General features: G+C 43.1%; 1 protein-coding gene across 8 annotated transcripts in view; it reads left to right on the top strand.

The window, feature by feature from the left end:
- The window catches only part of cacna1ia (calcium voltage-gated channel subunit alpha1 Ia), a 218,964-nt gene that overhangs the window by 18,973 nt on the left and 172,654 nt on the right, over window positions 1-27,337 (top strand). The window lies entirely within an intron of this gene.

The following is a 27,337-nucleotide window of genomic DNA, read 5'->3' as shown; positions in this document are numbered from 1 at the left end:
ACAACTAGATGTTGCAGATTCAACTGCTTTTTCCTTTATTCAAGCACAATCATTTTAGGGTAAAGGGACATTTGTTGCCGTGTATGTATCGTCTGATTTTGACTCTCTACCAGTTGGTTTACTTGTAATTTTTTCCAGGAATGTAAGCTCACTCTCCTGCTGCACCCACTGTAAGTGACTCCGCATAAAACTGCCATCTTAAAGTCTAATATAATTGGATTGCACTCACAGACACACACACATTGCTCCCGCTTGAAGAGGATATATAGACCTCCAATCTGCCGCCGTTCCAAAATGAATCCTTTTTGCTGCTAATGGCAGAAATTCCTGCTACTGCTGAGGTCGCTCTTAATAATGAAATGCCCCGGAGCTGCATAATGAGAGGCAGCTGGCTGTTGTTTTAAGTGAACTCTGATCTTTGGAACAAAGCGTCAATACGCCTGATCATTCATATACACCCCCCCTCCTTTCCCCTTCTATTGATGTTAGCTTTTGGCAGTGGTGTCTAACCTCCGGCTCCTGCATACGGGACACATGGCTCACGTTGATTGATGCTGCTCAGGGCGACACGGAGCATTTCTGTCCAAGATCCAGTCATATTGGTTTCTCTCAACTCTGAAAATGACTTTATAAAAATAGTTTTAATCTCCTATTAGACACATTGTTGGTATCAGTGACACCCAGTGATGATCAAATGTCTTCTATTCTGGAAGGGCCTCTCTATATAGACACACTGAGTTACACAGGAGAGGATGTTCAGCAGCTCGTGTCCTTGAGTCTTTCTCGCCAGATATTGTAGGGTCAGGATCTTTGGCAACCGCAGACAGGAAGTTAACAAATCCTGTGCTGCTGTTAAAAGAGCAAACACTGCAGGGGAGCAATGCAAAAAAAAAAGAAGAAGCATGACGGTGACATGCTTTTTTTTATAGACCGGGGTCCAGGTTCTCTTGTTTCCACCACATTCGCACATACATGTATATTCATACTTGCCCAGACACACACACACACACACACACACACACACAATCGGACGTCAGGTCTGGCCTGTGTGAGATCTAGTATTGTGGTTCGCCATAGGGGGCAGAGAGAGGCCATTTATAGACCTTTTGTAGCAGCAGCTCACAATGACCTGAAAGTAACAGGGGGTGGCAAATAAATAGAGAGAAAGGGTGTGTGTGTGTGTGTGTGTATGTGTGTGTATGTGTGTGTGTTAGGAAAATGAGATGGAACGGAAAAAGCAGAAGAAAGAGTCAGCGAGATTGAAAGAAAAAGAAAGAAGACAAGGAGATGATGAGGGGATGAAAGAAGATGAGGAAGTACAGGTAAAGATGAAGGGAGATGTTAAAGGAGAAGAGATGGAAGAGGTGAACATGACAAAAGGCTGGAGGGAGCACACAGAGAGAGAGAGGGAGAGAGAGAGGGAGAGAGAGGGACAGCGAGCGGGATGGGAGTGAATGCTGGTATTATTCAGTTAGGTGAAACGATCGGTTCATGGCTGACGACTGTGTGGCGAGGGCAGCCACATACTGCGCCTTGAGAGCCTCCTGTGAAGGCCAGAGGGAAAGAGAGGGAGAGAGAGAGGCAGACGGAGGGAGGGAGAGAGGGAGAGGAGAGAAGAGGTTTGGTAGCTGCGACTGTCGATATTCTATGATGAAGAACAAAGAGAGAGGAAATGTGATGGTGGAGGGACAAACACCAGCAGAGAGCGTGAGACAGATGAGACACAAACTGATTAGATAACACATCTGCGTCTAAAGCCGGCGTACACTGTACCATTTGAGCCCGATTCTGGCCCGAATTTTGAGCCGAACGACTCTTTTTAGAGTCGTACCGATTAACTCCTCCTGACCGGCCGTCGGACAGTCGGATGAATTTCTGACATGTCAGAAATTTTGGTCGTCCGTCCCCAGGCTCTCACACAGTTGAAGCAGAGCCACGAGCCGATTCCCCAACGTCAGCGCCTTTGTTCTCCTCTTTTTACAGTAATCAGAGCGTAGCTATCAAGATAACAATGAAGGTTGCAATAGATATAGCTAATAAAACGTAGCTACCTCCAATTGTCTCTGCATTTGTCTTTGCAATTGTCTCTTAGACGTTTCAGCAGACAGGATGGCACAGATAATCGAGGCAGCACGTTTCTGCCTTGTCAGCATTGTGACCCGTACAGACCTCTGCTAGCAAACAAACTTTACCTGCCTCGGAGCTTTCAAACCAAACTTTATTGACAACTGTCAACAGCCAGAACGGCCCGCAGGAGCCCCCCAGGAAGAGCGCCGGTCGTTGATCCCAACTTTCGTAGTGGCCAAACGGCAGTACTTCAACTTCCGTTGTCCGTCACGTGATGCCATTGGGCCCAAAAATACTTTTTCCCATAGACTTACATTGGGAAAGAGACGTCTGTAACTCAGAGGATCATTTTTTTCAACTTCCCAGTACGAACACTCTAATAGCCCTTATTTAAAAAAATAAGTTTTTAAAGTTGTAAAACGTACTAACAGCTGAATCCAGATATTTCCCTTCCTCCGTTCATGTGAGTGAGACCCAGACCGAGGCTGGAGCGCCAAGCCGTGATGACAGCGTGATGTTGGGACCCCGTGACCGAGTCATGTGACCGAGCGGATGTAACTGCGCATGTTCCATGTGCCCAAGATCCGGATACTCTTCCAGACGGAAGTCGAGCCATTTAGGCTTCATGCTCCACTGAGACACTTTCATAGGAATGAACGAGGCCCCGCCTCCAACGCTGGATCCAGTTTTTCTTTATACATCCTTGGACCGGCAGTTTTTTTTCTTCTATTTTACACGTACAGTGTGAGCAGATAAATCGTGAGCTTTGGCTTTACATTTCAAACGATCTACTCGTACAGTAGGAGCAGGAAGTACACAACAAACATCTCTAAGATCGTACAGTGTATGCCCCGCTTTAGTCGTCTGACATGAGAGTTTTCAGTTTACTTCATTGATATTATGTGAATTTATCTTCAAATAAAACAGAGGTAATAGTTTAGAACGATACTCAGAGACTTCTCATCGTCCTGCTTGAAGTGTGAGTGTTACAAATCAGCTGATCTTGACTTCTCTCTCTGTGTGTGTGTGTGTGTGTGTGTGTGTCGTTCTCTCTCTCTTCCTGGAAATGTGAGTCACTGTGAATGCCACCGGCAGGCAAGGCTGTTGACTCATATACACTCACCCACAGGCTCCGCTATTGTTTCATACTGAACGTGATTGTGACCAAAGGTGTGTGTGTGTGTGTGTGTGTGTACACGACAGATTGCATGCAAAGAACCGTGAAAATGGGAGATCAAAGAAAAAGATACGGGGTCGACAGAATAGTGTAAACAGCTTGCAAAGAGGGAGGTTTTACTGTTTTTTCTTACTAAATCATAATTACAAATGCAGCTGCTCAGGTGAGCACATTAACTTGAGCGGCAATTTTACAGCTGTAAAAGGAAAAAGAAAAATATAGCCATCAGAGATTTAACAGACTGTCCAAATGAATAAAATACATAAACTCTTCAGCCATTAACAACTACAACACATTTAATGAGGCACGGGGCCCAGCCTCCACCATGTGCCAAAAAGATGTTTGCATATAGAGGAACAGCAGTTGTCGGTTGGCTCATCGGGAGAGATAGACAAACACTTAACAAGACAACCGATAAACTAATTACAGAGATAATAACACAATACTGAATCAATGCCTCACTGACATTGTGTCACAAAAAAAAACCTTGATATTGATGGCTTAACAAAAATGACACTTGGGGAGACCTGTTGGAAATGCTTTCACCGGTATAAAGTGTTAAAGGTGCTCCATATGATATCCAGAGTATTATTATAACAGCAAACAACTATTTACTATGTGAAGATATAGAGGAGTAATGTCTACCTGAGCAGAGAATGATCTCATACGGCGGTTACAGCTGATAACGCCGTCCCGACTGACGGCGTCGGCGCAGAAGCGTATGCTCAGCCGTCACCATGTTGAGAGCCATGTGGAGGCAATAGATGTGCTCTGAATTTCGAATTTAGCACCTTTTAAAGGTACCAGTGTGTAGGATTTAGCGGCATCTAGTGGTGTGGTTGGAGATTGCAACCAACTGAGTACCCCTCCGCTCACTCCTCTCTTTCCCCGAGACTGCGGTAACGTGAACCGCAGAGTGCAAAACCGTAGTAACCCCAGCTGCTGTCTTAAGTTGCTTCTAAAGTAGTGTGGAGTAGTGTGGAGTAGTGTGCGAGGCGAACAGCGTTACCACAGTTTTGCACTCAGCAGCTCACGTTAGCGCAGCTTCACAAGTGTGTTGGAGAACTACGGTGGCCTTCAGGTAACCTAATAATGTGAAAGGCTCTCACTGGAGCACGAGTTTGGTTTGTCTGTTCAGGGCTACTGTAGAAACACGGCGGTGCACCGTGGCCATGAAGAGGACCCGCTCCCTATGTAGATATGAAGGGCTCATCGGTGATTATACACTAATGAAAACATAGTTATGAATATTATATTCCACTGCAAAGATTCCATGTATGTGCTCAGCCAATCAGGATGCTCTCCCTCAACCCTAATGGGCCTGCCCTTATAAAAGCGCAGCAGCTGCCCTTTTCCTTATTCACTCTGACAGCAGCAGATGACAACACGGGTGAGGTTGGCTTCATCGGGACGTCTGGGTTCCTCCTGGCTCAGCACGGTTGCTTTGGTGGACCTGCACTGACAGTGTTTTATTTTCTGAAACAATAACCTGAAACAAAGAATAAATCATATACTTTATATGATGATGGACTCACTCTGGCGTGCAGAGTAGGTAGAGAGAGCATGACTGATGGTGGTAGCTGTCATATCTGGTGAAGAAGTGAGAGTCGCTGTTCTTGTGCAAAACACAAAGGTTTTGAGATGAAAATAAAACCTACCTGTTAGAATCTGGAGGGCATTTTCCTCTAAAAGCTCATTGTTGCTGTACTGGAAAATAGGGCTGCACAATTAATCGATTAATGATCGACTGCGATGTTTAAAATGCGTGCTCCGTTTTGGCTTCACTTTTAGGGAGCTGTCACGCCCATAGACCATATACTGTAGAATAGAAGAAGTAGACGTAGTCCCTGTGACATCATCCATTGGTTTGTGGACTGCTTCAAGTTCAGCCATCGCCACCTTGTTTTTTTTTGGTCGTCGACATCTTGGTTTTTGGCCATTGTTCTCTTGGTTTTTGGCTGTCGCCATCTTGTTTTTTTGGCGTTGTCATCTTGTTTTTTTGGCCATCGACATCTTGGTTTTTTGCCGTTGTCGTCTTGATTTTTTGCCGTTGTCATCTTGATTTTTGCCGTTGTCATCTTGATTTTTGCCGTTGTCATCTTGTTTTTTTGCCGTCGCCATCTAGGTTTTAAGCCTTCGCCATCTTGGTTTCTTTTTACCAGAAGTGACACAAGAGGGTGGAGCTAAGCAGAACCGAATGCTGAATAAGACATGAATGACTTTCATGAATTGAAAACCCACTGTGAAAGGTGTTAAAGTTCTAAGACGAAAACAATTCCCCAGCCCAAAAGTTTTGGTACAATTTTATTTAGCTTCCAGGAGCTGCTCTGTGAATAAGGATCAGTCTTATTTTGATGCAAAGATTTGTACATTAGCAGAAATGTAGCCCAACATGGAAGAGGAAGCAGCGCTCTGTTTATTTAAATGTGAAAGTGCAACACAAATATTTTGTCTGTAAAATCAATGAATAATCGTGATTAATAATTGTGAGCTCAATATTAATCAGAATAATCGTGATTATTATTTTCTCCGTAATCGTGCAGCGCTAACTGGAAAAATCTAAATACACTAAAGTAAGAGTATGTGACATTTACTCTCCGACGTTGGTCTTACAAGACGGGCAATCAGCAGGCAAAATAGTGGTGACATTAAATAGTGTCTGCATGTATTTGTGGCCATGATTTTACACCTGGAGCCAGAAGAGAACAAAGTGTGTGTTTGTGTGGGCGTCTGTGTTTCGTATCACTTGTTTACGTATAGACAGACTTCCCTTCATGTGAGTGCATGTACACACGGTGCGTCCTTAGTATCACATTTAATCCAGGTGCTTTCACTCCGTGTGCTCAGGTGCAACAATGATTACAAACCCACACATACACACACACACACACACACGTCTGCAGCTATAATCTCTGTTGACAAGCAGCAGTCGCCCCATCACACAACGTCCCCAATTATAGACGACTGTATGCCGCGCAGCATGTGGGGGTGTGTGTATGTATTTAGAATGATGTGTTTGTTATGTGAGGGATTATTCTGCAGTCTTCTGACTTCCTGACAGGTGATAGTCGCTGGTTAAGCTGCAGTTCGCTCTGTAAATAAAATGTGCTGTTGGATTAGGAAGTGGAGGTTAAAGTTGTTCAGATGAATTCTAAATTGATATTTTCCCGTGAAATCTTATAATACCGTGCGAGCAGATATAACAGAATATTTAAATCTACAATGATGTCAGTGTTCTGATTTATTATTCTGAAAACGTAAAGCATCGGTGGTCCTGTTTATCTATTTATGTAAGGTTGAGGGATCTGAATTAGTCATCTTTCCGTCACATTGCTTCCCTCAGCTGAGTCACCACCTGCCAATGATTTCTTTTTTTATACACAATAATGAGTACAAGTGTTTGACCTTCACCAAGTGTATAAATCTGGATGTACTGTATAAATAAAATCAAATTACAAGTCTGAACTTAGACTAAATATACAGATAGCTTGAGAATTTTTTTTATTTAATTTAATTTAATTTAATTTAATTTAATTTAATTTCAAATTTTAAATCAATTTTAATTTGAAAGGGGATAATGTGCATTAATCAACTTTCGAACAAATATAAATGTACCCAAATTAGTCCAGAGGCTAGTTTTCATCATTGGTCCCTTTGCCAGATGTTGTTGGCATCCTAGAATAATAAAAACAATACAATATGTACAATAGTTAAGAACATACTACATTGGTAAAGAGCATATGATACAGTTCAACAACATGAGTCATCAGTGCCTTGAGAGTGGTATCGATCTTCTCAAAGCAAAGGAGCTTTTTGTAAAGTTGTAGTTTTTAGACTTCGACTGTGATATATTGTAACGGTATGTTACATTTTTTTTTTCTATCAGCACTTATTTAGGCAGATATGCCAAAATGCTCACAATTTCCTGTCAAGAAATGACTTCCTTATCATGTTGCGTTGCAGAATTTCTTTCAGCTTTACTGCAGCTTACAGTTGAGGTATTTAGAGCGAGTGCCTCTTTAAAAAACTTAGAGGTTTTAGAGGAAAAGAGTGTGTAGAGAAAGTATGCTATCCCCTCTCTGCTGTCTGGTTGAATATGGACCACAACACCCCCAGAAGGCACCTATCTATGTCCCGTTGCCCCAGAAACATCCAACCTCACACCTGCTCGCAACATTAATGATCCGCTACACAAACCTGACACAAAACTTTACACCTACCCCCAAAACACCGTTTTTATCTGTTCAACAACCTGCTCAGAATTTAACCAAAATGTATTAATTAATGAAATATAAAGTGGATGATGACTCCTCTGTTACCAATGATTTGTTAGGCATAGTACATACATACAATGTTGTAACATCGTTGTGTTGTAAGCAGGGTCTGAAATTAGCATCCGCCACCCGCCAAATGCAGTGGCGCGTAAAATTGTCAGGCCATCCGCCAATTTGGCAGACAGCGCAAACGCTAAAGATGGGAATAGAGAACCGGTTCCCATTAAGAATGGGTTCTTAGATGTCCGATTCCTTGGCATCTCATGCATCCGTGACTATCGATTCCTCTTATTGTGCTTTCCGACAGTTACGCCTGCACGATGACGTGTGCGCACGCTGTATCATATTTCAGTTTGTTTGGGACCGGAGACACGGCTGAGAGAAAAAAAAGCGCTCAACAGCATGACGCTTTTTCCCGGATAATGCGACATCTGTGTTGTAATCAGCAGGAGGAGAGTTAGTAACGTTAGCTGTTAACAGCCAGTTAGACAGTTAGCACAGTCCTGCTTGGTTAAATAACGGAGCTGCTAACATTAATGGAGGTGCCATTGAGTTATTATTATGAGGCGTTCAAGCTCTGCTCGGTAAAAATGACTATTGGGCAAAGATAAATTTCAACTTTATGATGATGTGTTCAAATATAATCTCGTAAAATTAAGTTTTTAGCGAGAAACTGCTGAGAAACAAATCAATATAAAATAGATAAGAGAGAGAATTATGACCTGTTTAACTTCCAAACAACTTACCAAGATTTCTTTGAATCAAAGCAAATATTTAAATAATCATAATCATTTGAATTGAGTTTTTATGCAAATAACCACTGTAGATGACAATAAGAAAGTACAGTACAATAGAGTACTGTGTACACTACCCTCCCTCCCCTGAAAAATAGGGCTCCCCCTGAAGCTACTGTGTAATTTGAACTCGGTAATTTAAAATTTATATAATGTTTATAATGTAAAATATATCGAACATTGAATGACAGATCTAAAATGTTATTCCTTCATTTGGAGCAGAGATTTCAAAAGTGGCAGATAATATTTCTGAGTGGCGGACGGTGAAAAAAGTTCCTTTCAGACCCTGATCGTAAGCGCGCGTATCGACCCCAAAAAACTCACCCTGTTGTTGTCGGCAACACTTTATCACCTGATATTTCTGTATTGAATCCAGGTGTGAACTATCTCCGTCTCACACACACAAACCTGTTCTTTCTCGCGCTCTCTGACACACCCGCGGTCCCTCGGCGTGCCTCTTCCGCAGCTGTTTTGTCACCTGTCAGCGCCGACACCAGTAAAAGGAAGGCCATCTCAGGCCCGCTCTACCGTCACTAAACCATTTTGACGGACACCGCATCCCGTCGTTCAACCCCACTCTGCTCGCTGCTCAGTGATGTGAACAAAGCGGGGCGCCCCCGCCATGAAGATTTGTGACCTTTTTCAGAGCTAAAGTGGCACTCCCTTAGCGTTACTGTCTTACGGTGTCCGCATGGTTGAGTGCATGATTAATGGATCACTTAGCACTTGTGAGGGATATACGTAGGGTAATAGTTGTAGAATAGTTTGGCTTTTAAATTGTTATTATAACTTCTGAAATTACTCATCTGTTAAAAGATATGATTCATGCAAAATGATTGATGGCAAAAACTGTCGGTTAATTTTTACAGGGCGGTAAATGACGTTGGTTCCTATAGTCAACAAGATGTAGAGATCTTTAACATTATCAGCAACACTTCAGACAAAGATCATCTATGAACTATCAAGAAACTTCTATTTATTTATAACAATTATATCTAACAACAAAAACAACAACAAACAGCTTTTGCTCAGTGCAGCGCCTCAATCGAATCAGTGAAATCAACCTGAGAGAGAAAGACAACAGCCACCATGCAGGACTCATTCCAACCAGTTTTAAAACAGCAGCAGCAGCTTTGACTAAGCAGTCTGGAGACCCAGGGACACGTCTGACTGGATGATACTAGTTATCTCTGCAAAACAGCTCTCTGCTCTATATCTGATTCTATCTCTTGTTCTCAATTCAATTTAATTCAATTCAATACTTTGCTGGCGTGAGTGTGACAAAGACAATTTTGCCAAAAGCGTCACGGCTAAAGATTCTAACACACGGCAACAACGGATCCAAAACAGCAGAAACCTGTCTGTTGTCGGTCTGTGCCAGCCGTTTCTCTTATTCCCCGTCCGGAGCACAAGTAGTTTAATTGAAATGCGTGATTTCTGATCAGACATGAGTTTGATCTGACTTCAACAGCGTTGATGAATGGCGCCATTTCTCAGTGAAATGAGCACGAGGCTGCTATAGAATCATGATCAGATCAGAAATTCACACACATATACATACTTCCTCTATTCTCTATATCTCTCTCTGTCAGTTGCCAGAGTGTGTGTGTGTGTGTGTGTGTGTGTGCAGATGAGGAATACAAAGCAAACTTGGTTTTGGCAGGCAGCCCGTTATACTCCACAATGCTCCCCTCCTCCTCCTCCTCTTCCTCGCTCTCACATTCCACTACCGCTCGACTCCCTCGACTCTTTCCCACCCGTCCATCCCATCGTATTGTGTCGACAGTCACATATTAGAAGAGGCGAGAGCCGTATTTTGTTTTTATAAATCGATTAAAATAGTTAATCGCGATCAATCGAAAATTGATCACACATTTTTTATCAGTTCAAAATGTACCTTAAAGGAGCTTTGTCAAGTATTTAATGATCTTATCATCATGGGAGTGGGCAAAATATGATGCAAATGTATGTATATATTATGATGGGATGTCCATAATTAACCGTTTAACCGACATTAAGCATTTTAACCGATTAACGCTATCGGTTAAAACAGTTAACAACAGTCACAACAGCCCACCTTAAGAGGCGGAGCCGGAGTTGCAGGATACAGGAAGTTGACTCCGGTCTCTCCAGCTCGCTTGAGCGGAGCGGAGGAGTTGTAGCATTTATTCACCGACAAATAAACTGTACACACACTGCTACGTTCACAGCTATAACGCCACCAACAACCTCACACTCACCGCCAACACACACTTGGTCTGTCGGACACTCGCTAAAGTTTCATCCCGCTGACAGACTGTGTGTGGCGGCGGCGGCGAGCACAAAGCCACCTGCAATGCTGCAGCTGCTAACGTAGCACAAATACACACACTGTCGGACACTCCGGCAGACACACAGCTGACAACCTGCTAAACTAAACTAAATGTGCGGTGGAGACTTTTACTGGGAAAGTGTCTGCATGTCCGCGACACTACACGCAGCATCTAAGTTATCTATCTGCTAAGTTAACGCTCCTGTACGGGTCAACTGGGGACACAGTTGTCTTTTGTGCTCGTACACTGCAGCTGGTACAACGCTGCAAGTGAGGCACTAATCTTGTCGGTTAACGGTTCATATCGGTTAACGAGGGTCGGTTATCGGTTAAGAAAATTAAAAAAAATTAGCATCCCTAGTATATATTTATTATTGGAAATTAATTAACAACGCTGTCAGTGTGCTGACTTGACTATGACTTGCCCCAAAACTGCATGTGATTATCATAAAGTGGGCATGTCTGTAAAGGGGAGACTCGTGGGTACCCATAGAACCCATTTACATTCACACATTTGGAGGTCAGAGGTCAAGGGACCTCTTTGAAGATGGCCATGACAGTTTTTCCTCTCCGAAATTGAGTTTGGATCTAGTATGACATGTTTGGTACCAATGGATCTATCAGGTTTTCTAGTTTGATATGACACCAGTATCTTCACTCTAGCTTTAAAACTCAACCTAAAAATCACAAGTTGCGTTAATGCGTTAGAATTAAATTAAATTAGTGGCGTTAAAACAAATGAACGTGTTATTACGGCGTTAACTTTGACAGCCCAAATAATCCCTTTTAACGCCTTCAAGGTCACCACGGTAACAGAAAACAATAACATGATCACATTTTCATCAGCAGCATCATCATCACCACAAATAAACATCATCATCATCATCTCAGTCACCGCCATCATCGCATTCATCAGCGTTACGATTACTGCCATCATCATCATCATCATCATCATCACTGTTATTATCATTACCACCACTATGAAATAAATCAAATCACACCCATCTTCATTTCTCTCTTCTTTGTCAACGTGAGCCAGTCTGAGGGGACAGAAATCTGCTTTTTACTGACGAGAGAGGCCTATCTGAAAACACTGTAATGAACTATTATTCATGTTTTATATATATATATCATCATGTGGACGTTTTCTCCTCTTTCGCCCATGAAAAGCTGTTTGTTGTGGCCTCTTTCTGCATCATAGCGCAGAGGACACACACACACACACACACACACACACACACACACACGCAACTGGGAGCTGCAGGGCTGTAAATGTCAGCCCTCACTCTGTCTATTTGTTGATAAATTGATTGATCGTGGACGGACTCTGTGTGTGTGTTTGTGGGTGTGTGTGTCCATGCGCGTGAATTACAGCTGCCACAAAGCTGTCAAAGAAACACAGGCACACAGAACCGCTCAATACTAGTGACTGATGCCTCTCAATCTATATCAATCTAAATACTTTGTTTTGTACATTGGGTATATTTTAGTATATTTAGTATTTTAGTGTGCAAGTGTTTGTCGAATAACGGCTTGTCGAATCTCACACACACACAGCCAGCGTGTCGGAAAGCGACGTCATCCCTCGCCGTGACATTTGCGTACTGCTACTTCGCCCTAAGTGTCACTGACATGTTACCATACCTTAGTGGAGGATCATAACGACGTGAGGTAGGAGTTATGGAATGTGAGTAATTGCTGTGGTCATACTACATGACATATAACATCAGCTGGAGACGACGTTGATGGAGTCTGGAAGGCCGAGTATTCATGTGTGTGTGTGTGACATTTTGAGGCCGTAGAAAAAGGGATGTGATGTTGCATTAGATAAGTGATCGTGCGGACTCAGGCCAGACTGAATCACTGTATAAAGTTAAGTGATGAAATGTCCACAGAGAGTGTGTTTGTGTGTGTGTGTGTGTGTGTGTATGAGAGCGTAGCTCATGATTTGGTATGGCGATTGGTAATAATGAGTTCAGGAAGGACTACAGGAATTCATCCCGTCTAGAAAGAGAGCATCTGTCTCTTTATTCCTGAAATTCCCCCACACTATCTTCAGTTAACTTTAGATAAGATGCCTTTCCCGGTTACTGATGCTGCTGCAGAGGAGGCTGAATAGATTAATATCTGTGTGGTGCAAAGGTAGGAATGGGAAGAAATTATTGAAATTGTTTTAAATCTCAGTCAAACCTCCTCTCATGTTTTATTTCCAATTTAACTTTCACAGTTGATTTCTACAGTTTTGTATTGCATGTTTTGTTTTTTTTGGAAAACTATACTTGCATTATATACTACATCACATTTATACTGGATATTTTGAGAAAATAATGTTTCTGGGGAGTACAGGGGGTCTTTAGGGGGAGATTAAGACACCAAGACCTTGAGGAACACCATAGAAAAAGCCATGCTGTGATTTGGGATCAAAAACTTTTGACATTTGGAGATTTCTACAAGAATTGCATTTTTCTCGGCGATTGGATGGCGAGCACTTCTGTTGTGTAAAACTGCTCAGAAACTCCCTTATTGATCAATGTAGCTAGGAAAGCCATCCATCCTCTGAATGCTCTAGGTCTCTAGTTTGATCCATCCATCCTCTGAATGCTCTAGGTCTCTAGTCTGATCCATCCATCCTCTGAATGCTCTAGGTCTCTAGTTTGATCCATCCATCCTCTGAATGCTCTAGGTCTCTAGTTTGATCCATCCATCCTCTGAATGCTCTAGGTCTCTAGTTTGATCCATCCATCCTCTGAATGCTCTAGGTCTCTAGTTTGATCCATCCGTCCTCTGAATGCTCTAGGTCTCTAGTTTGATCCATCCGTCCTCTGAATGCTCTAGGTCTCTAGTTTGATCCATCCGTCCTCTGAATGCTCTAGGTCTCTAGTTTGATCCATCCATCCTCTGAATGCTCTAGGTCTCTAGTTTGATCCATCCATCCTCTGAATGCTCTAGGTCTCTAGTTTGTGGTTGTAAAGTTTCATGAGGCTGTGATTATCCTAGAGGTCACCACAGGTTATTTTATACAGTGAAGTCAATGAAATGTCTCCTATGGGGACTAACATCATCACACATGAATACAGTTGGGCTCATTGGATCCACAAGAGTCTCAGCTTTACAGTGATACCCAATTTATGTAATTCAAGACTGTTTAGGGACCCCAGTATGCAGAAATATTCTACCACACCATTTTAGAAGTGGAGACAATAACACATTCATACTACATGTGATTATCATAAAGTGGGCATGTCTGTAAAGGGGAGACTCGTGGGTACCCATAGAACACATTTTCATTCACATATCTGGAGGTCAGAGGTCAAGGGACCCCTTTGAAAATGGCCATGACAGTTTTTTTTAAATATGAAATAGTTGATGAATCTCTGAGGGATCTTTGCAGGATATGGAGCCGGCTGCAGCACACAGCTGCCTTTTATGTATTTCTTTATTCAGTCGAGTATCATACATTAAACGCCTGAGAGCACTCTGCGCCCGTCTCTGCTGGAAATGTATATCTGTTGTCGAGGAAGAGCCTTTTGAATATCTTTTCTACCGTGAATAGCTTGTCTTTCTCCAGCATCAGGTAAAAGCATACTATGACATCGCACAGCTAAATACTCTGACTGTCTGTCTGCTTTGTTTTGTTGCTCCGCTCTCCATCCATCCATCCATCACACTCTCTCTCCCTCTCTACCTGTCTGATCTCTCTCTCTCCCTCTCTACCTGTCTGATCTCTCTCTCTCTCTCTAATGCCCTCCAGCCGTGTATTCTAAGGACTGGAGATCGGGGGGGTGACAGACATATGGAGCTATTGTGGTTGTTGATGGTGATGACGCTGCCGCGGTTCCTTTTTGAGCACCTCCCCGTCGTCCTGATTCATTAGCTCTGGACGCTCATAAAGCTGCTGAACGCAGACACACACACATTCACACACATTCACACACATTCACACAAACTGCACAGAAACTCACTGAAACACGCAGCAACACTAAATGCAACACTAATGAATACACAATCATTGATGCAGAAAGCTTTTAATGGGAATTCATCCACACTCACACCTGCATAAATACGTAAACATACATCCTCTCCTTCACACACACACACACACACACACACTCACTCTGTGCAAGATGTGCTGACACATTGAAGGCACTCTGTCCTCTTTCCCCCCAAGGATTCTGGTAATTAGATTCCTACAGGCCAAGTCTCTCAATTTCACTGCATTTAATTGGAAACAGGCACACACACACACACACACGCGGACACACACACACACACACACACACACTCTCAAACACACACACACAGAAGGCTCCACAGGTCCACGCTTGTTGATCACAAGCCGGGACTGTGCCGCTCTAATAATTAATTTCAACGCTGGCCCCCCTCACACGCCTCATTTACCAATCAATCCCTTCTTTGTTTTATGAATTCTATTATGTCGCCCCCCCCCACCTTCGTTCATTGCCGGGACGAGATGGAGGGAAAGGCGAGACTCCTAGGGATGCGTTCTCGTTGCACGGCGGCAGAGTCGAGCCGCATATTAAGCGTTCACGGATGGGTGGGTCGGTGGGCCGCGTGGAGGTGAGCGTGTTGAAACGTCCAGCGTGTGGATGCACACCCTGAGGTGTGAGTGCAGACACGTATAGGGGAGGAAAAGAAGAAGAAGAAGAAGAAGAAGACCGCATCAGAATCCTGCTGTTGTCTGAGTAGCAGGACACTGATTGACGCTGACATCTCAGCCCTGGGCTTTCTTCAGGGTTTAAAGCTGTGGTGCACCTGAGAGGCCACAGAGGACTATTGGGGAAATTACAGTCGTTGATCATCTGCGTGTGTTTAATAGTGTGATGGAGGCAAAATGTGTGCTTAAAGCATGGACTGTATTCTAAACCTCATACTGTACTAGTAGTACTACCTCATACTATACTAGTAGTACTACCTCATACTATACTAGTAGTACAACCTCATACTATACTAGTAGTACAACCTCATACTATACTAGTAGTACTACCTCATACTGTACTAGTAGTACTACCTCATACTATACTAGTAGTACAACCTCATCCTATACAGCCTCTGACGGGGCAGAGAGATACCTGCTGAGACAACATGATGCTTTTCAACATGACTCTAATATCTGGAGGGAGATCAGTCCAGGTGACTTAAAGGTGAACGTTCCACCCGGGCCATACTTAAAGGAATAGTGTTGGCATTTTGGAAAGTAGGTGCATGTGCTTTCTCGCAGAGTTTCAGATGAGAAGATTGTTCCCCCTCATGTCTGTACTGTAGATATGAAGCAGCTGGTTAGCTTACAGTAGCTCAGCACAAACACTGGAAACAGCCTGCCCGGCTCTCCCCAAACGTAACTCAATCCGTCTACCAGCACCTCCTAAAGCTCCACTAATTAACATGTTATATGTCGTTTGTTTAACCCGTCAAAAAACCCAAAGTGTACTAACGACATTTAGCCATTTTAAAGGGGGGGGGGGATCACGTGCAGAAATCAGTTTACAATTTGTTTCTTTTGTCCAGACGACACAAACAAGATGCTGTGTGTTAGCTAGGGAGCTTTAGAGGTGCTGCTAGGTGGTTGTTACCTTTTAGACCGAGCCAAGCTAGCTGTTTCCCACTGTTTGCAGTCTTTATGCTAAGCTAAGCTAGCCGTCTGCTGGCTCCAGCCTCATATTTACTCTACAGACATGAGAGTAGCATCAACCTTCTCATTTAACTCCCAGCAAGGAAGTAGAGATACTTGAACTCCCTCGCTTGGGGCAGTAACTCACTCCCAACCCGGAGGGTGCAATCCACCGGTTTCCGGCAGAGAACCACCGTGTCCTCAGACTTGGAGGTAAAAAACAAATCATTTGCATTGCAAAATTACCACCAAGTGTAAATGAGAAAATGCATATGTTTATGTTTTTTTCACTTGGTTGGGCGGAGTGACCCTTTAAGGTCATCTGGGACAATAATTATTACATAACATATGTGATATCTTGAGGAAATGAGAGAGAAAGCAAACTACTGCTGACACCTTGCTTGGCGGCAGCATCTGTAGAGGGAATACTCCACTGGGACAATGACCAGAGAGCATCTGTCACTCGCTTACACACACACACACACACACACACACACGTACACACACACTGACAGAAGAAAGAGCAGGACCACCCAGACAAATACAAAGCATTTGAGCGTAGGTAGACGGACAGATACACAGACAGACAGCCGGGTCTACTGAGACGGCACAACGAGAGACAAGTTGCTCATTAAGTGCAGGTTCCAATGCAGTGCCTCAATAATGGAGACGGCGCCGTGTAATATATTATTATTCTTATTATTAAGAAGTGGAGCAAGCAATTAAGGAAGGCAATTTAATCTGTTGTGGATGCAGACACAAGCAGTGAACTAGACCATGAAAGCTTCTCTATTTTTGACGACACTTCACATCCCTGGAGAGGCAGCGAGCATCCTGGGGCACTCTCACTGCTGCCTACTCACACACACACACACACACACACACACACACACACACGCACACACGCACACACGCACACACGCACACACACACACGCACACACACGCGCACACACACACACACACACACACACACACACACACACACACACGCACACATGTAGTTATGCACCCAGGGGTGGGAGGCTATTCGTGGTTGTTTTAGGACATACAAATCCACTAGGGATATACTGTATATCTATATGTCAATATGCTTTAGGAGCACACATGCATTTATCCCTTCTACAGCCCGCTGAAACTCTGTTTACCCAACACCTCCTCTTGTGTTTGGAAATGAGCCACCTGAACCTTTTGATTTTTTTCAAAAGGACTCTAGAACGGGCAGCAGCATAAACTCTATTTAAGAAGTGGACATAGTCACTGTGATGTCACCCAATGGTTTGTGGACTGCCGTTTTAAAACCTCTTCATTTTGTCCGTCGCCATGTTGATATTTGTGCAACCAGAAGTGACACAAGAGGCTGGAGCTACAACTAGGGATGTTAATAATAAACCATTTATCCGTTAACTGACATTAAGAATTTTAGAATCCGTTAAACGGTTAAAAGAAATATTAATAATTAATTAAAAAGCTGAGCAGAACTCAGAGGAGCGTCTTGTTACCACCTTAACAGACCACCTTAAGAGAGTCTGGACCAGCGTTGCAAGATACAGAAAGTTGGCTCGGCTGAGGAGTTGTAGCATTTATTCACCGACAAACAAACCTGTACACACACCGTCTGCTACAGCTACGTTCAAAGCTATAGCGCCGCCGACAACCTCACACTCAACGCCAACCTCACACACGGTCTGTCGTACACTCGCTAACGTTATGCCAGGAAGACACACAGCTGACCACCTCGCAGCTAAACTATCCAACAGACTAACTAACCAACTAACTGATGCGGTGGAGATTTACTGGGACAACACACCTAGCACCGTGGCTGCTACAGTAACTCTCCTGGTTGGCTAAACTGGTGACTCAGTTGTCTGTTGTGCTCGTACACTGCAGCTGGTGATAAATGATGGATTTAACCTGTGTGTGCATCGGCATCTTTGTTGCAGCTCGGCATCTTGTTAGGCACTAAAAGTAGTCGGTTAACGGTTAATAATTGTTTAACGAGGGTTGGTTATCAGTTAGAGAAATAATTCAAAATGATCATCCCTATTACTGAGGTAATAAATCAAGAGAGAAGTAGGCTCACTTTCTCATAGACTTCTATACAATCAGACTTCTTTTAGCAACCAGAGGAGTCGCCCCCTGCTGGCTGTTAGAGAGAATGACAGTTTAAGGCATTTCAGCGTTGGCTTCACGTTACAGATCCCGAGGTAGCTCACTGATTGGGAGGCAATCCAGATGTTGTTTTAATACTCATTCATTTAAAGTTTTCAAAACTAAATAGCTTTGGCCTGAGTTAAAAGAGAATAAGGACGAAATGTGCAGAATGGGAATGTTTCCACATACAAGCATGGCTCACACTTATGTAAGTCCTGTAACCCCACAGGCATGATTCTACTGTACAGCAGGCGATGGTGGCTGACACTCATCAGATGTTTCGTGTGTTTTGAAAACGTTTCAGGCTAAAGCGAAACTGGATCTGCTCTCACACACACGCACAAACACAAACAAACAAACAAACAAGTGGTCTTTCAGTGGAGTCTCCTAATCTGACGTGACTCATTTACCAAGTCAGGAAAACACAAGTAATGTCACGTTATGCTGCTGAATGCAGCCGGCATCGTTCAGGGCTTTCTCACACAATGAGGCTCAACTGGAGCGGCCTTTGACATACGGAGGAGTGTGTGTGTGTGTGTGTGTGTGGGTGTGTGTGGGTGCATTTGGTGATGAAGAGGGTTTAATGTGTTTCGACATCGGCCGTACTCTTAAAAAAAGTCAAAGGTCGTTCTCTCGTGCAGTAGTCAAATCAGGCTGCCACAAAACTGTGCTATGTAAAGGCTGGCACACGACAAGAGCCCACACATGATGACATGTTATGTTAAATTTAACTATAGTTCCTGTAGTGTGTGGAGAGCAACGATCTGGCCCAAAACAGCACACCGCACGCTAACAGATTCATTCATGAACAACAAGAGTCACGAATAGAAAAAACAGAAATCTCGCAAAATCTCGCAAAATCTCTGGCGATCAAACGTGACTTTAACATCAAACATGACGGACGACGGGCAGGAAGGATTACTGATGTTAGTTTTTACTTTGTATTGACAATCCATGAAGGATGGATGGATGAAGTCATGGAGACACATTAAATAAACACTAATCAACAAGTCTGTCCTCCATTTCTGAGCTCCATCTACTTTGTGCTTCACGTTGAGCATTAGCCGCTGCTGGCCTGACGGCGGTTGTTGTCCTTCCTTTTTCAGCTTGGTTCTCTATTGGGTATCGTTCTTTCCCACGTGACTGCATCATCTTCTGTCCTCGGGGTTCTACACACACATCAGGATATCCCATCATCAATATTGAACATGTTTAATATTAACGATTTGAAATCGGTGCGGCCCGGATGGACTTCCGAGCCGATCGGGGGATGTAAAAAACACTCTTAACGTACTTCACACCACAGGAACATCTGGAAAGATCATCTTTAGAACCATCAAACAATCAGGGCATGGTCGATGATCGTCGGGAGGAATAGGGCCCAAAATGGGCTTGATTCTCGTGTAGTGTGTGCTGGCATAACTGAACGCCAACAGGCTCATTCCTTTCAAAAAATAAAGTAAGTCCCGGTACTTATTCTGTCGACTTCAGCCTGACGCTCAACCCTGCATGTTTGTGTGTGTGTGTGTGTGTGGTTGCATCTGGAGACCTACAGAGTAATGAGATGGAGCAGAGAAGCATTAGTATTTTTAGCCCCGTTAGCTTCACAGAAAACTGGGTGTTTTGTGAATGGTAAATTCTCTCTCGCTCGTCCTTTTAGTCTGCACGGCTTGTTAGGCAGAACTGCAGAGGGATGTGAGGAGGGGGAAACTTCAGACGGAGAGGAAGAAGGAAGAGAGTGAAACACATACACTGGATGAGGAAAGCGGGAAGAGGGAGAGGTAAAACCTGAAGTCTGCCCTGTTGCCGTAGGGAGTGATTTATAGCTCTGTGTGGGCCTCACCTGATCGTTGAAGCTCTGCTGCAAAACCAGAAGGCGATGGTGTGCATTCAGCCACTTCTATACAGTACTGTATCTGTGCTCCATCTATCTTCTGTGATTTACTCAAGGCCAGCGATGAAACTGAGCCGAGGCTGCATTCAATGTGTAGCCTTCTTTAGTAAAAAAAACTTCAATGCATGCTTCACCTGGTCCATCTGCATTTTAAAATCTGTGAGTCAGTCAGTCAATATTCAATATGCTGCTGACATTCAAATTGTTCAGAAAAGCCCACAGATGTTGATCAATAGCAGGCTTACAGTAAGCAGAAGAACATAAAGGGGCTAAAAAGAGGCCTGAAAGAGTGACGGAGGAAACAGACAAGTGTGAAGGTGCTCTAACTTTAACTAAACACTAGTGAGAGAGGGAAGCACAGAGCGGAGTGATATCAGTTGAATCATTATCCACCACCTCTTTTTGTGAATAAGCAATCGCTGGCAACGTCATTAATGTCATCAGCCTGCTGCTTATTGAAACGCAAACCTACCGAGGTGCAAAACGCTGTCACACTGAGAGAAGACAAAGGAAGGAAAAGATGTGAAACCGGAGAAAGAGATAGACATCAAATGACGGACGGATTGAGAGGTTGAGATGCAGAGAGAGATGAAATGAGGGGAGACCTTTTGAAGATCAGCAGGTGAATCGTTCCTTTGATAATTGCGTCGGCTTTTCATTGTGGTGCTCGTGCAGCAGTGTGTGTGTGTGTGTGTGTCATGTCTCTTTCAGCCGTTGCAATCTGGGACACATTCTAACCACGTGTTCAAGGCTGGAAGTGTTCTATGATATGAACACAAATAACCTGATTACTGTGTTGTGTGCATGTTTGTATGTATCATCATATGTCCGTGTTTCTTAACGTGTGTTGCTGCCACCGTGTTGTTCCACATGTCAGAGAGCAGCGTGACATATAGGGGGCCTAATGTGTGCCTTTGGGAAGCTTCAAAAGGGTATTTCAGAGCCGGTCTTTGTGGATGATTTCACAGAGTCACACCGGATTACGTGTGTCAGTGTGTGCATTTAGAGAATTCCTTTGACATGTACAGAATATATACATAAAACCTGACTATATGGTCAAACTCTTTGAAGTGCGGGGGCTCTTTGAATGATCCAACACCTCCTAATCAATGAGCTGAGCAGAAGATGCACCCGTCACCGGCAGTCTCTGCTGGCTAATGGTTGACAGGAGCTGATAGCTTCGGGTTATAAATCCAGTCTGCTGGCCGACGTATCGACATGTCAAAACTTCTGCATTTGGATTAAATGTATGCATTGTGCAGTAATAAGTACTTGAAGTAAAAGTATGCATTGTGCAGTAAAATGTACCTAAAGTACTTAAAGTAAAAGTATGCATTGTGCAGTATACTGTAACGGACCAGAGGACATACAGTATGTGAAAGGATGGCTCGCTCTCACCACATCATCATGTACAGTATACAGCGTACAGTATACAGCGTGCAGCATACGTATAGTCCACTACCATGAGCTCTCTGACAAATAGGCTCCATGATGAATTTGCTCTTCTGGGAGATTTCAATATTATGTAAAAATGAAACTGCATCCATTTAGTTTGACATTTTATGTAAGGTCATTGCTCAACAGTTTCCTCTGCCAGGACTCGGGTAATTGAATTTAGGATGCTGCTTTTGCCGACAGCCGTCTATGGATTACTTAAAGGAGCATGCGGAGCACTAACGCCCACGTGGCCCCCAGACCACCACGAGGGCTCGGTGAGACGATATGCAGATGGTTAATAGTAAATGATATGTATATGATTATGATAATGTGGTTTCATTTCTGAAAGCTCTGAATAGTTTTACTCCCGTCGACTCCATGTTCTCAATATTCTTATTTCTATTGATCTTTTCTAGCCAGACGCATATATCTGCATGCTGTCTTCAATAGATTTTACTGTTGGCATAACTTATCTGACTTGTTTGCCTGGATGAAGGAGCTAGTTTGTGTCGTCCAAGGTTGAAGAGGTTGAGGGAGTGTTTGGGCACAGGACATGTTTTCTAAACTGTAATGAATAAAACTCACAGGTCAGTAAAAAACCTTGCAAACAAGTGCATTGCACAGCCCAAAATGCTGTTGTTGGAGTCTCCATTACTCTTAATGTGTAGTTCATACTATTGATCAGGGGTGGAGGAAGTACTCAGATCCTTAACTTAAGTAAAAGTAGAAATACCATAGTCTAAAAATACTCCATTACCAGTAAAAGTCCTGGATTTCAAAGTATCATAACATCCTACATCCTTAAGAATATCGTTCTGTTTTTATCACTAACTAATAAATGTAGGAGCATTTTAATGTTGTAGTTCATCCATGTGGAGCCAGTTGTATAGGTGCTCTGTACGTTATACTACTAGGTAGATTAGTAGTATAGTTCTGCACCATATCATATAAGAAGAATATGTATTTTTCATACATGTAGGGGAGTAGAAGTATAAATTATCATGTAATAGAAGTGAAGTACAAGTATGTCAAGATTAAGTGGAAACAGACAACTTTTCAACTTCCTGTACCCTAACCTAACCCTAACCTAACCTGACCCTAACCTAACCTAACCCTAACCTAACCTGACCCTAACCTAACCTGACCCTAACCCTAACCTGACCTAACCTAACCCTAACCTAACCTGACCCTAACCCTAACCTAACCTAACCTAACCCTAACCTAACCTGACCCTAACCTAACCTAACCCTAACCTAACCTGACCCTAACCCTAACCTAACCTAACCTGACCCTAACCTAACCTGACCCTAACCCTAGCGTTTCCTAAACCCAACCAAGTAGCATAAACCTGAGGAGATTTCTGATAGAAAGCCCCAAAGGCAAACTTCTCTCGTGTGCCGCTGTCGCAAAGACAACCTTAACGTTTTCCTCAGCGTCTAGCAACTACCGACAACACAGGACACACTGCAAATGACTTAGTTACCTCTGCTATTGATTACGCAGTTATACAGTAAATCTCATAATACAGTAGGGGTGTAATGATACGTTTTTACAGCGATATGATACGATTTCCATGATTCCGATATGATTCAAAGACGATATTTGGCTCATCTAGAGCGATACGATACAACTGTGAAATAAATATCTGATACTGGACAGAGCAGGTCAGGATTCCTCAAAGTGTTTCTTGTAAAAGAATAACGGATAAATTAATTATAATACAGAGATCAACCGCTGATAGTGATCAAACAGCTTGTGACAGAATCATTCCTATACAGACGCTGTTTAAATAATCTGCTTATAGTGATCAAGTAGTCCACCTACAGAGTTCATTTGGGCTCTTTTCATACATGAAAACATCTGGATAACCATTTTAAAACTACGTTAGACTAACGTTAGCTGAGTTTCTGTTTTGTTTTTTACTTTACTCCCATCGTGATAATTTGCCTCGCGGACCGCCTGCTCTCCGGCTGGATCGCCGATGCTGCGTGCGCATATATCATGATGGGTAAAGCACCTGTGGGTGAAGTTGCCCTCGTCAAGTGGATTGATAGCGCCTGAAACTCTGCCGACCGGCTCCTCTGCACCCGGTGCCCGACTCCCTCCACGCCGCTACCGGGTGATAGAGCGAGGAGTCCAGTGCGCCGTTCGTCTGCATGCCCGCCATGGATGTGTGTTTGCACTGCAGAGGGCGGAGCTGGCAAGCTTGCAAATGTCTGGAGAGTAATGTCTGGATAGTCCGGAAAGACAATTTGCTGAATACCTATGGATGTAGTTGGATCTTGGGAATATAAATCGATGTAGATGAATGGTTCCACCCCTATAATACAGTATTTAATACGAGCTTCAACGTGTGTGTGTGTGTGTGTTTCTCTACGCGAATTCTTAATTGTGAGAAATGTCAAGTGCTGTCTTATCAGTATATTAGATAATCTAATCAACACGTCCACATGTGTGTCTGAGAGATGTGTGCTGAATGCAGACTAGTTTCCGTCCTGCAGCTGAAGAGCAGCTAATCACTGGACTGCTTCCCAGCGGACAGGCCTAATGCATTTAACCACTCCGGAGGGAGCCGAGGCCCGACAGTGGAGAACGGCCTCTCTGCCCGCTGTCACACTATCTCTCCACATCTTCTTTCTTTCAATTATTCTCCCCCAGCCCTGCGATCTAACTTTTTTTTCCTCCTGCCTGTCTGTTTGATTTCTATAAACTCTCCTTTCTAGTTGACTTGTCTTCTTTTTCTTTGTTGCTGTCACTCGGTCTGCCTCTCTCGCTTCTCTGCTTCCTCTGACAACTTTAAATCTAAATCATCCCTGTGGGAGAAAAAAGCAACTTTCTCCTTCAGGAATAAATGGGATATGAGGGGAAATAAACAACAATAGAACAACTGTGTGGAAAACTGTCAAATTCAACATGAAACATATGAATAAATTAGAGCTCTCAACTGATTTAATCACATTTTTTATCTGTTCAAAATGTCCCTTAGAGGGAAATTTATCAAGTATTTAATACTCTTATCAACATGGGAGTGGGCAAATATGCTGCTTTATGCAAACGTATGTATATATTTATTACTGGAAATCAATTAACAACATAAAACAATGACAAATCTGCATTTAGCATAAATAAATATGCTCAAATCATAACAACTCAATCCCAACAGGCAACAACAGCTGTCAGTGTGTCAGTGTGCTGACTTGACTATGACTTGCCCCCAAACTGCATGTGATTATCATAAAGTGTGCATGTCTGTAAAGGGGAGACTCGTGGGTACCCATAGAACCCATTTACATTCACACATCTGGAGGTCAGAGGTCAAGGGACATGTCAGTTTTTCCTCGCCAAAATTTAGCGTAAGTTTGGAGCGTTATTTAGCCTCCTTCACTACAAGCTAGTATGACATGGTTGGTACCGATGGATTCATTAGGTTTTCTAGGTTCATATGATACCAGTTTCTTCACTTCAGCTTTAAAACTGAGCCTGCTACAACCTAGAGATTGCGAGTTGCGTTAATGCATTAAAGAAATTAGTGCCGTTAAAAGTAATTTGCGTGAACTTGTTATTATCGCGTTAGCTTTGACAGCCCTGATATAAATGTGTCGTACTATTAGGAGGATGTGCAACAAGAGACTGGAACTCACTACAGAACACGCTCAAACTAACAGCTCTCACCTCTCTCAACATGTTCAAACAAAAGCTGCAACAAGTCATAGTTGACTGCTGTACTTGCTGACCAGCCCTCACTTCTCTCTCTCTCTTCCATTTTTACAAAGTACATCCAGTAATCCGCCTTTTTTTGTACATAGTGTTTGTTAATTTACCTATGCTGTTTTTAGCCATTTTCTCATGTGTTTGTCATACTGTATTGTATCTGTGCTGTCTGTGTCACTTGTGTGGACTGTGCTACTGCCTCTTGGCCAGGTCATCATTGTAAATGAGAATTGGTTCTCAATTGATTTTACCTGGTTAAATAAAGGTCAAATAAAAAAAAATAAAAATAAACAAGAGCCAACACGGTTTATTAAAGAATAAGAATTATCTCAATACACTGACTCTCTCTCACTCGCTCTCTTCTTCACCTTCTCCTCCTGGCGAGGCGGCCGTCTGGCTGCTGCTGCACCGAGGAGCCGCACCGCTGCACGCTGGCCACAGAGCACCGGAGGACGGATAGACATGTTGCAGAGGTCCTCCGTTTGAAATACAGTTTCTGGACGTTTTTGGAGGAGCACCGTCCACCAGCACCGGCCGCTCTCTCCTCAGCTCCAGCACCGACACCGCACCGGGCTGCACTGTGATCCGTTTATTTCTCTAACGGGACTTTTCTTTGGTTTTCTCTTGAGCTGAAAGTTGTGCTTCCCGTCGCTCTGACCTGTTAGAGGTCCGCAAACCTCCGGTATCGGCTGCTTTCCGTTAATTTATCTCCAGCAGGAGGAGACGGAGAAGAAGAGAGCGAGTGAGAGAGACAGTCAGTGTGTTGTTTTAATTCTGCCGGTGGGATTTTGTGTAATTCACTGCGTTGATTGAAACCGTTGTCGTCTCACACAAACACACTAAACTAAGGTGGAGGAAACTAAGAAATAAAATGAAACTCCCTTAAACAGTGTGGCTGATCACCTTAGTCAGATATTGACTCAAATAAATATGAAATATCATAGAAATGCCAAAAAAACATTGGAGGGGGGCTTTAAAATCTGTAAAAGTCCAGATCAGAAAAGTATACATTTTCTAAATTATTTACTAATAATTTGCATTTTGTCAGATTTGTTTAATTTTTCTTGTAAGATACTCAAGAGTTTTAATCTCACAGGACTCCTTAACTTAATTGCTTTAATTTAATATATCAAAGACAATCTTGCTTTGATTCAAACAAATAGCACATTCTTATCATACAGCTTTTAATTGCTTTCCTTCTCATCTCTTCCTCTGTTCCTTCTGTTTTGTCGGAGTACGACGTACTTCATTACCACTAGACTTCTCCCTCCGTCTCCTGCACAGCGGCGCTGTCGTTTTGGTCAATTGGACCGCGATGAGCTGGAATAATTGTGTGGGCCCCGAAAATGTTCGGCTCATCGACACTGCAGAAACACTCTCTGTGAATCTCACTTTGAGTCCTTCTGTTTGAACATCCACGGCAGCCTTTCTCTTACTGAAGTTATGCAACGTGCGCACACGCGCGCACGGCAAGTGGGACAAGGATGATTCATCTAAATGAGCACCTGAGCATGAAACGGCGTCGCTTACATCAAGGCTTGTGGCTTAGTAAAGGTTCGATGGCATCGTAAGTAGTTGGAGGGAACAGATGAAATTCACATATGAAACATAATAATAATAATAATAATAATAATAATGACATAAATTGCTCTAAAGACAAAAAAAATAAGGATTTTTTTGCTGTGCTGTTTCGTGTGTGAGGCGATGCATTGTAAATTAACAATGGAGTCCCTGAATGCAACACACTGTGCCATTATTTTTGTCCCCATCATGTTCATTTATTCATGGCTCCATCTCGGGAGATTGCTAAGCACACAAAATACAAACATTCTGCATCGACTGCATCCTTTACAGAAAATGTGATTCACTGCTTTAGGCAGAAATCAAAAG

This window comes from Sebastes umbrosus, chromosome 14 (assembly GCF_015220745.1).
Source record: "Sebastes umbrosus isolate fSebUmb1 chromosome 14, fSebUmb1.pri, whole genome shotgun sequence".
Classification (NCBI taxonomy): Eukaryota; Metazoa; Chordata; class Actinopteri; order Perciformes; family Sebastidae; genus Sebastes; species Sebastes umbrosus.
The sequence above is the reverse complement of the archived record's forward strand: the minus strand, read 5'-3'. Positions and strand labels throughout refer to the sequence as shown.